Source organism: Eurosta solidaginis, chromosome 5, assembly GCF_040869045.1.
Source record: "Eurosta solidaginis isolate ZX-2024a chromosome 5, ASM4086904v1, whole genome shotgun sequence".
Taxonomy (NCBI): domain Eukaryota; kingdom Metazoa; phylum Arthropoda; class Insecta; order Diptera; family Tephritidae; genus Eurosta; species Eurosta solidaginis.
In genome coordinates this window covers 199323176-199337659 of record NC_090323.1, presented here as the reverse complement: position 1 = coordinate 199337659, position 14484 = coordinate 199323176, and positions in this window count along the sequence as shown.

Below are 14484 nucleotides of genomic sequence, written 5' to 3'. Positions count from 1 at the left end.
AGAGGAGAAAGACGATGAGGTGAAAGACACTTTTTATGAACAATTAGAATGCACAACGAGCGCTGCCCCCGTCATGATATAAAAGCCGTGCTTGGCGACTTTAACGCCAGGGTGGGCAAAGAAGGTGTTTTTGGCCCTACAGTCGGAAAGTTCAGCCTGCACAATGAAACTTCTCCTAACGGACTGAGGCTGATTGACTTTGCCGGTGCTCGAAACATGGTCATATCCAGCACGAGGTTCATGCATAAAAAGATACACCATACATGGCTGTCTCCTGATCGAAATACTCGCAATCAGATCGATCACGTTGTGATAGACGGACGGCATGCCTCCAGTGTTTTAGATATGCGCACGATCCGAGGACCTAACATCGACTCGGACCATTATCTCGTTGCAGCCAAAATACGCACCCGCCTCAACGTGGCTAAAACCAAGGAACAAAAAACACAAGGAAAGCTAGACGTCGAAAAGCTTCAAGCACAACAGACTGCCAATGATTTCGCAACTCGACTCTCACACCTGCTCTGAAAGCACAACTCATCCTGAAGGAATACAGGAGCAGTGGGAGCATATCTCCAAAGCACTTCGTACTGCCGCCGAGGAAAAAATTGGTTACCGGCGGCCACGAAAAAACAACTGGTACGATGAAGAATGTCGCGTTGCAACCGAAAGAAAAGACGCTGCCTACAGGGCTACGTTAAAAGCGAGCGCGACAAGAGGAGTGAGTGAACGCTATCGTGAGTTGAAAAGGGAAGCGAGGCGCCTTTTCAGGAAGAAACAAGCAGAAGCAGAAAGGCGTGAGTGCGAGGAGCTTGAGCTGATAGCCACCAGGAATAACGCCCGAAAAATCTACCAAAAAATACGGCGACAGACGGAAGGGGGCAAACTCCTGTAGGAATGAAAACGACGACCTTGTAACTGATGCCCAGAGAGTGCTTAGATTATGGAGGGAATACTTCTCTGCTCTCCTAAATGGAGGCAACAATTCACCGCGCAGAGATGAAGAACCCGATCCCGCAATCGATGATGATGGAATATATGTCCCCCCGCCCGATTATGACGAAGTTAGAATAGCAATAACCAGATTGAAAAACAACAAGGCCGTGAGCTCTGATGGATTACCTGCGGAGCTATTCAAGTTCGGCGGCGAGGAGTTGGTAAGGCGCATGCAGCAGCATCTTAGCAAAATATGGGCGGACGAAAGCATGCCCGACGGTTGGATTGTAAGTGTTCTTTGCCCAGTCCACAAGAAGGGGGATACTGCAAAATGCACCAACTATCGTGGAATCAATCTTCTTAATATCGCATATAAGGTCCTTTCAAGTGTATTGTGCGAAAAATTGAAGCCTATCGTGAACCGGCTGATTGGATCTTATCAGTGCGGCTTCAGACCTGGTAAATCTACCATCGACCAGATTTTCACCATGCGCCAAATCTTGGAAAAACCCCGTGAAAAGAGAATCGACCCACATCACCTCTTCGCCGACTTTAAAGCCGCCTTCGACAGCACGAAAAGGAGCTGCCTATATGCCGCTATGTCTGAATTGGGTTTCCCCGCAAAACTTATACGGCTGTGCAAAATGACGTTGAACAACACCATCAGCTCAGACAGAATTGGGAAGGACCTCTACGAGAAAGTAAACGAGGTTTCAGACATCGTGACCCCCTATCGTGCGATTTCTTTAATTTGATGCTGGAGAAAATTATACTAGCTGCAGAACTTAACCGCACTGGAACAATATACTATAAAAGCGTGCCATTACTGGCATATGCTGATGACATTGATATCATCGGCCTAAACACCCGCGCTGTTAGTTCTGCTTATTCCAAACTGGAAAAAGAAGCGGTAAAGATGGGTTTGATGGTGAATGAGGACAAAACGAAGTACCTGCTGTCATCGAGCAAAGAGGCAGCGCATATGCGCCTTGGCAACCACGCTACTGTTGGCAGCCATAATTTCGAAATAGTAAAAGACTTCGTTTATTTGGGAACCAGCATCAACACTAGCAACAACATCAGCACTGAAATCCAGCGAAGAATCAATCTTGCCAATAAATGCTACTTTAGACTAGGTAGGCAACTGAAAAGTAAAGTCCTCTCTCGGCGAACGAAAATCATACTCTACAAGTCACTTATCGTACCCGTCCTGCTATATGGGGCAGAAGCATGGACCATGACAACAGCAGATGAAGCGGCTTTGGGAGTGATTTATGGACCTCTACGCCTTGGCGATGGCGAGTACCGAAGAAGATTTAATGATGAGCTGTACGAGCTATACGCAGACATCAACATAGTCCAGCGAATTAAAACGCAGCGGCTGCGCTGGCTAGGCCATGTTATGCGAATGAAAGATGATGCTCCGGCCAAGAAAGTGTTTCTATCGGAACCCGCCTATGGAAGCAGAGGTAGAGGGTGGCCCCCACTCCGTTGGAAGGACCAGGTGGAAAACGATTTAAACTCCCTTGGTGTGACCAATTGGCGCCGGTTGGCGGAGCGAAGGAGCGACTGGCGCGCCTTGTTGGATGGCCATAACCGTTTAGACGGTTAAGCGCCAATTAAGTAAGTAAGTAAGTAAGTAAACGGTAGCTAAAAATTTAGAAAAAATATTAATTATGTTTAAAAAACGCCCAAAAGAATGATTTTAGATTTTTTTCTGCTATTTGCTTCTATTTTAGTTTTTATTGACAAAACAAAAAGGACGCCACTCACTGTCGCTTCCAAAAAATAGAATTAGGTTTAATCTGGCTATAACAGCTTTCGTGATTGATTGTCGTGCTGCTCTGTCGCGCCGAAAATAACGACACTCATAAGAACATGTGTAAAAATAATATGACAGATTTGGCGGCGAAACGCCGTCGTGAATGTAGTCAGCCCTATTGAAGGCCTTTTTATACTCAGTTGAGCAGAGCTCACAGAGTATATTAACCAGGCATGCTTAACCAACGAACCGATATTATTTCGTTACGATAATCAACGTTAATAAACTAAACAAAGTCATTTCGTTTCGCTTATTAACGTTAAGAACGTCAAATTAACGAAATGATTTTGTTTCGTTTTCTGCCATATCAAAACGAAATCAAATCGTTTATGTTGATTATTAATTTCAAACTATGCTGGCAAAGCTGATTGATGGGCGGAGTCATTAAAGGTGAAAGCATTAGCCAAGCTGATTGCAACTTTTCTAATGAATTTTGACAGTACGACCATTTCTCAGAGTATTTTTGACATTACCACCAACGAATTACACAAACAAATTACATAGAGTTTGTGTGTGTATGTCCGCTCGCTGTTACCACCTTACGGCTTCACCATGGCTATAGCATTGCCAGCACAATTCAAACATAAAGTATCACGTTTTTGTTAACGTTTTTAACGTTAACGAAAACTTCGTTTCGGCTAAAAACGAGATACAATTTATCTTGATAATTTCTTTATCGATAATATTTCGAAGTGTTTCAACGGAAACGGTGGACATTTTTTGATAAACGATTAGCTTAACGTTAAGGTGCATCCCTGATATTAACTTTGATTGGATAACGGTTGGCTGTACAGGTATAAAGGAATCGACATAGATATAGACTTCCAAATCATCAGGATAAAAAAAAATTTGATTGAGCCATGTCCGTCCGTCCGTTAACACGATAACTTGAGTAAATTTTGAGGTATCTTTATGAAATCGGGTATGCAGGTTCCTGAGCATGATTTTTAACCACCGTTTCCATAATTTTTTCATCTGCGGTCAGCGTATTAATTGGGCGCAGTTCCTCCGGCCTTACTGTATTTTTGACTTTTTCAACAGGTACTATAGTTGATACTTTTCAGCAATTTGGAACAATGCTACTGTTTGTTGATTCGTTTATTAATTCCTTGTAGAAGTGAGCAATGTAAATCATGGCATCTTTAAATACCCTCTCCGACAAAAGCTTTTTTCCACCATATTTGTTTCTAAAAGATTTAGTAATGTTCGTTATATCATCTAACTCTACGTCGGTGAATTGAAAGGTGTCAATTGCATTATTTACACTTGTTTCTGCCGCATTCGGAATTATTTCAATGCTATCATTAATGTCAGCTATGCTCTGTACAAAAAATGTATTTAGTGCATTGGCTATATCGTATTCCTTCTCAAAGCATTCACCGTTAATTACTATTTTGCTAACGACCTTTTTATCATCGGTGAGCTCAGCAAGATCTTTTAAAGACTTCCCCATCCGCTTCATGTCTCCTTCACTATCGAGCACTTTATCTTCCATGTATTTCTTTTTTTATACATAGCAGTTTTTTTATATATTTTTTTAACGCCATTATAATCCTCCCAGTTGCCAATATTTCTGGAAGTATTATATGATTGAAGTTTTCTTTTGTGCAGTTCCCTTAGCTCACAGTCACACCACTTATTCCTCAGTTGTATTTGGATCCTCTTCTCATACGTCAGTGCTTGCATAGCTCCAGTTAAAATATTGTTCAGGATCTCAGTTCTACTTTCTACTCCTACACGAGACACAGAGCTAAAGTCGCATGTTCGCGACAGATTTAAAAGATATTCTGCACTATAGTACTCCCAATTGGTGACAGTAGCAAATTTTCTCATTTTTCAGTATTTAGCTGTTGGTACTTTAAAATGAATTGTTTCATGATCGGAAATTCTATATTCACTTACATGTTCAGTTTTAACTTGCTCGTTCTATTTTCGTAGAAGAGTGCTCAGTTATTATTGTATTGAAATTTATCCTTTGTACCATAGCCATTTGTGCAAATAAACTTATAAGCTGGTTTGAGTATTTTGATGATATATTCATATTAATACTAAAATCTCCAACTATTATAATGTTGTCAGATTCCCTGAGGTGGTCATTGATGATATTGTTTAAGTATGTCATGAAGTCAGCATCACTGCTATTTGGTGAGTGAAAGAGTACACCAATTTGCCTTTTTAACGCACATAATGCACCACACATTCCTTTCAATAGCTTTATTACACACTATGCTATATTGTAAATTTTGATGTACATACATTAGAACACCACATGTATGTCTACTGTGGGAATCGCAGCGGATGAATTTATATGTGGAAATATATAGCTCAGAATCCATGATTATATCTGTTGTTATTGTTTCCGCGCATAAAAAATGCTGTTTTTTTTTTATTTCAATAAGATGTTCCAGCTCTAGCTTATTTGCTGTAATACTATTAATACTAAGATATATACAGTCCAAGTTGAGCACTTTGTTACGCAGGTTTGTATTATTTTTTTACTTATGTTTTGTGGTTACAAATTCCCTCATTGGGTGCTAATAGCCAATCTTCCTCTTCCTTGCCATGAGCTTTTGTTGATACACAGGACACGTTGTGTCCATGAAATCGTGATTTTCGTCCAGTCCCAGATTTAATTCTTTATTTGCCCTGATGCAGTTGATGCATTTAATTATTGCTTCTTTATTGCATACCACATATTTATGCTCACCCAAGCATTTTGTGCATACTTCTTTTTCTTTGCAGTCACTGGCTTTGTGATTGAAGCTTATGCATTTGAAACAACACAATACTTGCACTGCATCATATACTCTGCACCGCTCCCAGCCTACATTGAGCCTTTCTCCGGCTAGTATATTCATAAAAGCTTCAACCTCCACTTCAAGTACGGCATTGTAGTAAAATTTCTCTTTTTTTTTTAACTTCATACTGCTTGATAATTTTTATATCTGTTTCAGATAGACAATTATTTTGGCGTTTAATTCTCTGGATAAGCTCATCATTATCATACTTGAAATTTATACCAGTTACAATAACGGTTGGTTTCACTTTCATAGGAATCTTCACATTGTAATTATTTCCGAGGCTGTTCTCAACAGCATTTTTTATTTTCTCACGATCATGGTCATTTGCACTTCCTACAATCACTACACCGCTTTGTCTTGCTACTATATTTGTAATTTGTAGCTCCTTTAGATCGACTTTCAAGTTCAGATCATTTTTGATTTTTTCAGCACATTGCTTTGTATTTGGCTTAACTATTAAGGGAAAAGCTTTTCTGATCTCTGGCAATGTTTTTGTTACAGCTGCATACGATGCCTCGGCTTCAACATTGCCGTTTCTCTTTATTTCTGTGCATATTTTTTTATTTTCATTACTAATTTTTTCAATCATTTTCTTATTGTCATTTTTATTGCTTTTTAACTCTTCGCATGGTTGCTCACTGCTTCGCTTGAACCCTTCTGCTATTTCGCGGATTTTGTTTACTTCTTTCGCAAGACTCTTGAGCTTTTTGCATTGCTTTGATTCTTTCACTAAATGCTACTTCCACGGCTTTAAGTACGTGTTTAATCTCTCGCTCATTTTTCTTTAGTAAATTATCAAACTCATTTGTAAAGCGGCAGTTACCCACCGACGTGTGCCGTATGTAGGTAGGTTGAACTGGCCGGTTCATGAGGACCTCACATAGATTGATTGAGTCCGTAGTGTTACCAGAAGTTTGTTTTAACGACCAAGCTGAAAAACCCTATCAAAAACCAGGACCTATGTTATAAAATAACTCCGTCCTCTTGGCAAATACTAGAAGCTTTCTAGGACTTAAGCCACTTGCTGCTTCTAGATCTGACAGCTGTATCACTCCTAATAGCTGGAGTCTTAGCCTGGCAAGTGCAGGGCACGAGCACAGAACGTGCTCAATCGTTTGCTTCTCCAACCCGCACTTCCTACATCTGCTATCACTGACCAAGCCTAGGTTAAAGGCATGTGACGCCAGAAGGCAGTGTCCAGTCAGAATACCCGCCATGAGTCTACAGTCCTCTCTTTTTAATGATAGGAGCAACGGCCCCGCGCTTGAACCCACGCCTTTCCCGCTTGGTCGATCATGTGCACCTCTCGACTTCGCTCAATCTCGCCCAATCTAATTGGGACATCTACGGAGCAAGCTTCAAGGGATGCGCCCTTTTTAGCTATTTCGTCCGCTTTTTCATTCCCATCTATTCCCATATGCCCTGGGACCCAATATAGATTTATGCTTCTCCCTGTCTCGATTCTCTCCAGAGACTGCTTACACTCTAACACGCATTTAGATGCCATGCTATGCGAGATTATTGCCTTAATTGCTGCTTGACTGTCAATATAAAAGTTAACACGGTTGCAGCTTAAGCTATTCTCTTCCAGGGTTTCTACTGCTTTGGTTACGGCTAATATTTCCGCTTGGAAAACGCTACAGTAATCCGGCAGCCTGTAGGATCTGCTTATTTCCGGATCAGCGCAGTATACCGCAGACCCTACTCCTTCCACTACTTTGGAACCATCGGTGTACACATGTATCGCCTCGTCCGCCATTTGCGCACCCTTGCGCCAACCGTTGTTGTTGTTGTTGTTGTAGCAATGCTCGCCCCACCTAATAGCCGCGACCGATCACAAATTGTCATCAATATCCTCTAACGGGAGTCCAAGGAAACTTGCCGTTTCAACAGGGGTGGACCATAAGGAAAGGGGCGTTAGAGGCGTTGGTTCCACATTACAATTGAAGAGATGGTTGGTGTCATGTGGGGACACATTGCAAGCGGGGCATACATTTTGTATGTCGGGGTTGATTCTGGATAGGTAAGAGTTTAACCTGTTAGAGTATCCAGAACGAAGTTGAGCAAGAGTGACACGCGTTTCCCTGGGGAGTATGCGTTCCTCTTCCGCGAGTTTTGGATAATTTTCGTTAAGTACTGGATTCACCGGGCAATTCCCGGCATAAAGGTCCGAAGCCTGTTTATGGAGTTCACCAAGGACCTGCTTGTGTTTTTTCACTTCATACGGCTGGGTTCTCAGGTGCCATATTTCCTCAAAATGCTTACGGAGATTACGCCTTAAGCCCCTAGGCGATGCTGGTTCATCAATCAGATGTCTGTTGGGATGCCCAGGTTTCTGGGTATTCAACAGAAACTTTTTGGTCAGCATCTCATTTCTCTCCCTGATGGGGAGTATTCTCGCCTCATTATGCAGATGGTGTTCTGGGGACATAAGAAGACAGCCCGTGTCGATTCTGAGAGCAGTATTTTGGCAGGCCTGTAGTCTCTTCCAGTGGGTGATTTTTAGGCTTGGCGACCATATGGGTGACGCATAGCACGTAATCGGCTGGCTAATTGCTTTGTATGTAGTCATGAGAGTTTCTTTATCTTTTCCCCAAGTACTGCCAGCGAGGGATTCGAGGATTTTGTTATGGCTCTGAATTTTCGGAACAATTGCGGCTGCGTGCTTGCCAAAATGTAGATCCTGATCAAACGTCACACCCAGGATTTTGGGGTGTAGGACAGTCGGTAGCATAGTGCCATCGACGTGGATGTTCAAAATGGTCGGCATTTGGGACGTCCATGTTGTAAATAAGGTCGCGGAAGATTTAGTCGGTGATAATGCCAGGTTTCGCGAGGCGAAAAAACTGGAGTGATCAGGGAGGTAGCCGTTTATTTTGTTGCATAGCGCATCGATCTTAGGGCCTGGGCCTGTGGCCATTATTGTGCAGTCATCGGCGTAGGAAACGATTGTGACTCCTTCCGGTGGTGAAGGTAGCTTAGATATGCAGAAATTAAACAAAAGTGGGGATAGGACACCGACCTGTGGCACCCCTTGTTTAATTCTCCTTGGTTTTGATGTTTCGTTTCTAAATTGCACCGATGCCTGCCGACCACCCAGATAATTTGCGGTCCACCTTTTAAGACATGGGGGAAGGGTAGACCCTTCCAGGTCTTGCAGTAACGAGCCATGGTTGACCGTATCAAAAGCTTTTGATAGGTCTAGCGCTATGAGTACTGTTCTATGGTGGGGTATTGATTTAAACCGCAATTTATCTTGGTGCTAATGGCATTTAGCGCGGTGGTAGTGCTATGGAGTTTTCTGAAGCCATGCTGATGAGGGGCTAGCTGCAAATTTGCTTGGAAATAACGGAGCAAAATGGCTTCAAGCGTATTTGCCACTGGCTGGTTTCCCAGGCTTTAGTAGCGGGACCACCTTGGCCATTTTCCATTTCTCAGGTATGACAAAGGTGGAAAGAGACAGGTTGAAGACATGCGCTAAATATTTGAAACCCTCTTTCCCTAGGTTTTTAAGCATCGGCATGGCTATGCCGTCTGGGCCCACTGCTTTGGATGGTTTAGCACGACCAATGGCGTCCTCAACCTCTTTAGCGGTGATGGTGATTGGTGACGCGCTGAATTTGTGTTTATGTGCGTGTCTATTGGCTCTCCGTCTATCTTTGTCGACCGTAGGATGCATTATATATTGTCGGCAGAAAGCGCTCGCGCATTTTTTCGCGTCCGACAGCACTTTGTCGCCAAAGGCGATGGAAACTTTGTCTTTGTGCTTAGCCGGATTCGATAGGGACTTTACGGTGGACCAAAATTTACCCACACCGGTAGAGAGGTTACAACCTCTTAGGTGCTCCTCCCATTTCGCCCGCTTGTGTGCATCCACAAGCAATCTGATGCGTTGGTTTATATCCCTTGTTTGGGGGTCGCCTGGATCAAGCTGTCTTATAAGGTCACGTTCTCTCGCTAAGTTTGCGGCCTCCGCCGGGAAGTGGGCCGGATTTCGGGAACTCTCCCGGCGGGAATGAAATGTGCCGAGGCGGATTCAATGACCTTGCGGAAGGCACCCTCCCCTTGGCGGGCATCAGTCGGGATAGGGAGGGCAGCAAAGCGGTTGTCTGTAAAGGATTTATATTCTTCCCACTTTCCTTTTTTGAAGTTTATGAAAGTGCGTTTTTCAGTGACGATGAAGTCGGCGGTACGCTCAAGCGAAATAAGTATGGGCAGGTGGTCGGATGCCAATGTTACCATCGGCTGCCAGTTCACGCAGTTTACGAGTTCTGCGCTCACGATTGAGATATCTGGCGAGCTATGACAGCTTTCTACCATACGTGCGGGGCGTCTCCGTTTATTGTGCAGAACGTCGTTTCTTCTATTTGATCCGCCAACATCTCACCCCTACTGTCCGCCCGCAAGTTTGAATGCCATAGATCATGATGGGCATTGAAATCGCCTAAGATAATGCGATTGTTGCCAGTGAGTAAGGCCCTGATATTAGGGCGGTATCTACTGGGGCAACAGGTGGCAGGAGGAATGTAGATGTTGATGATTTCTAGGTTTGCATCGCCTGACCGGACAGATAGGCCTTGACGTTCTAAGACATTGTCCCTGCGGTCGATGCCAGGACCAAATATATAATATTGCACAGAGTGGTGTATGATAAACGCGAGACCGCCTCCATTTCCGCTCTCGCGGTCTTTCCTGTGGACATTATACCCATCTGCAATGCAGAGCTTGCTGTGAGTTTAGTCTCTTGAATCGCTGCAATGCGGATGTTGTGCCGCTTCATGAAATCGACTATCTCCGTAATCTTCCCAGTTAGTCCATTACAGTTTACTTGCAGAATTCTGAAGTACATAAGGGGAGACGCCGCCACTCTGGGGGTAACTGACGGGTGAATACGCCTGGGTTGTGTGTGCCAACCGTTCACCTCTATTGTGGCCTTAAGATCTCCCTCGAAGCGCAGATAGGGAATCATGTAGTCTGTTCGTCTTGTGATTGATGACGCTATACTACTATGGCCATATGGTCGGCGCTCAAGCTGTCCCGAAGCACCGAGCCTGATTCCGGTCGTTAACGCTTTGTTCTTTGCTACCAGCTCTACAGGTGGGATGTGCAAAATGGAATACAGTGCAGCCGTCGGGGTTGTTTTCAGGGCTCCCGTAATGCTAAGCATCTATAGTCTGCATACCCCCTCTAATTTTTTGAGGTATGTTGTTTTTTGTGTGGCTTTCCACCAAACAAGAACTCCATAGTATAGAATAGGGCTTACAATCGCTGTAAAAACCCAATGAGAAAGAGAGGGCGATAGGCCCCACGTACACCCCAGCATTATTTTACATGCATAGAGTGCCGTTGAGGCCTTCTTGACCCTCTTCTCCACGTTGAGCTTCCATGACAGCTTACTGTCTAGGATGATTCCTAAATATTTTGTGCAAGGTTTCTCCTGTAAGGTCACCCCTCCTAACTTAGGCCTGGTCCAATTTGGGACCTTGTACCTCTTTGTAAACCAGATCATATCCGTCTTCTCCGCATTGACTTTCAATCCGACATTAGATGCCCAGGTGTGAATATCGCGAAGCGCCCGATCCACCAAAGAACTAATCGTTGGAAGGCACTTTCCACTTATGACAATTGCAACGTCATCTGCGTAAGCCGTAAGTTTTACGGGTCCCTCATCGAATTGCCTGAGCAGTTGGTTGATGACCAGCGTCCACAGCAGAGGTGATAGCACCCCTCCCTGCGGCGTGCCCCTGTCCACTGATTTCGTGGCCTCGTACAATCCCCATTGTGATGTAATTGTGCGTTGTACGTACGGACGTTTGTCGTACGTAAAGCGGGAGTCATTGGTGCCATATGTTGTATCGCTTTAGTCGCATCCCTAACGTAATCAGCTGTTTATGGTTACGACGGTAAACCAAAAACCAATTGATTGGCTACGATACGGTTACGGCCTTAGCGGCACCAATAATCGATTGCATTGATTCCCATAAAGCTGGAGACATTGGTGCTTTATCGGTAACCGTATCGGTAACCTTATAACAGCTGATTCGACCAACCTTATGAGAATCAATGTAATCGATTATTGGTGCCGCTAAGGTCGTAACCATATCGTAGCCAACCAATTGGGTTTTGGTTTACCGTCGTAACGATAAACAGCTGATTACGTTAGGGATACGACTACAGCGATAAGACAAACGGCACCAATGACTCCGGCTTAGCGGCACCAATAATCGATTGCATTGATTCTCATAAGGTTGGTCGAATCAGCTGTTAAAAGGTTACCGATACGGTTACCGATAAAGCACCAATGTCTCCAGCTTAAGGTTGGTCGAATCAGCTGTTATAAGTTACCGATACGGTTACCGATAAAGCACCAATGTCTGCAGCTTAACGCGTTTGACCGAACCCTCAAGCCCGTAGGAATCAATGTGTGCCTCTGTGTACATGTACATAACATATTTGTGTGTGTATTGTTTAGAGCAAAGCACTGTTGCAATTGGTTTGATTTCTCCGTTCTGGGCTACGTACGTACGTGCGTTGAACGTTGGTGAGTTTTCGTTTACAATGCACACTCATAAGTTAGGTCGTGTCAGCTAACACGTTTTTTCTACGTACGTTCGTGAGTAACTGCCGCATTAAACTCTGCTAATTGTTGTCCATTTTGCTTTACCACCATTTGCATATCTTTCAGGATGTCATCAACGTTATGTACATACTGTACACAGTCAGCACACATAAGCTATCATCCGGTGGCAAAGTCCTGAGCCAGATAAATAATTTTGCATGTAAATGCAACAACAACGATTTGAGCCAGATAAATCCAGACAGAAGTCTGGTTCAATTTGTGAGCCAGATAATTTGTTAATTACTTCTTTTTAGGTTGGAAACGCGGCCTTTAATATACCTACTTTTTCAAAAGTAGATGTCGCTGTTTAGCCTTTCGCCGTATGAATTAAATGAAAAACAGCGGCGACATCTGCCTATCACATTTCACGTGTGCGAAAATTTCACGACATCTGCTTCTCAAGTCTCTCAATAATCCAGAGCTTTCCCGTGAAAATTGAGCGTGAGGCGGAGCTGTAAAACTCACTGAAAGACGGCAATAAACCTAAAGGCCGTGACACAATGACATTTTTCATAAAGATGCGCTTAACACAAGCTTATGCATTCCAATAACATCGCCACAATCAACCAAGATGCTGCGTTTGTAAATATGACGGAACTTCAGACTTGGCAATTGTAGTTTATTACGCCTTGCCCATTCACATAAAAAATTTCGCGAAGCACTGTTTTAAATATTCTCCCTATACAACAAAAATACTTGCCAACATATTTTGTGTCGTATTAGATTGTTATATTGCAGTTTTCAATTGCGAAAAATGTTAGAAAATTTACCAACCAGTGGGAAAAATTATTTCACTTGCAAAGTGTGCCAACACCCTTAGCCAAAGCAAATGTCAAATTCTTCTTCTTATGATTTCCTTGGAACAAAATTTGGGAGACGGCTACTTTTCAATATCAGATGGCGCCAGTGTCGCTCATTCTACCGTTCTCCATAAAAATGCGTGCAATCTACTCATAATGGTAACGCTTGTGTTTAAACTCATCTATATTAAAAAGTGCTTATGTGTTGGGGCTTTAAGCATCTCACATTCTTCAAGTTTGGTGACGCTGTATTGATCCAAGCCTGAGCATTTTGTTGTTAAGTGGTAATATTTACCACACACCCCTTCATACCGAATTTTTGTCGCTTCTCCTCGTATATTACTTTTGCATTTGTCACATTTTTTCTCCATTCTTCTTTCCACATATACAAAATTTATTATAAAAGTAGTTTACAATAGGGGGACTCATGTAACCGTATAAATGCCTTATAAAGTGTGTAAACGTATAAATTTATATAGTGCGTAAACGAGCTGTCAAATTTTGTATGAAAAATCATTTACACAATTTGTATAAATTTACGCGCACATTTCATTGTGTAAACGCGATAAATTCAAAGGAATGCAACTTTGCAGACATTACAGCAGGCATTTTCATCAGAAATCTCCAACATCAGCAAGTAAAGGCGTTTTAGTTTTGATTTTTCACTTAATCTTGGCATTTTTTAATTTGTATAACAATCAAAAAAAATTTGTTTGGCAGTAATACAGCTGATAAACAATCAAGTTTATCAAGAGTATTACTAGGTGCGTTCATATAACAGCGTGTGTGAATGGATATAATTTTATACCTTATAAGTTTATATGCTTTCATGAGTCCCCCTAATGTTTTTGCATCAAATAACTGCAGAACATTTATGTCCGCTAATTGTAGTTGAATTTTAGAGTTTTTTTTTGTATATTTTTCACAAATATTAAGTGCGTATAAATAATTTAAAAAGATTTTAGAATATGCGCATATTTTTCACCGCTTTCTTTCACCTATCCAGTGAGGCTAACATGCCAACCTAATAAAACCGCACTGCGTTTTTTTAGCGCACGCAAACAACCGGCGGTTTTTGCCCTAACCCAAATAAGCATGCGTTGCGACAATGTAAAGCATGTGTGCAAACGTCAAATCTAAATGTCACGCAGAACAAAAATTGGAAATCGAGTTAGGTTTTCACGCAGCAAATTCAATTTGGGTTGCTTTCATAAAAGTTTTATTTGCATGAGACATTTTTGACAATAATGGCCACAGGCCCAGGCCCAGAGATCGATGAGCTATGCAATAAAATAAACGGCTATCTCCCTGATCTCTCCAGTTTTTTCGCCTAGCGAAACCTGGCATTGTCACCGACTAAATCTTCCGCGACATTATTTACAACATGGACGCCCCAAATGTCGACCATTTTGAACATCCACGTCGATGGCACTACGCTACCTACTGTCCTACACCCCAAAATCTTGGGTGTGACGTTTGATCAGGATCTACATTTTGGTGCGCACG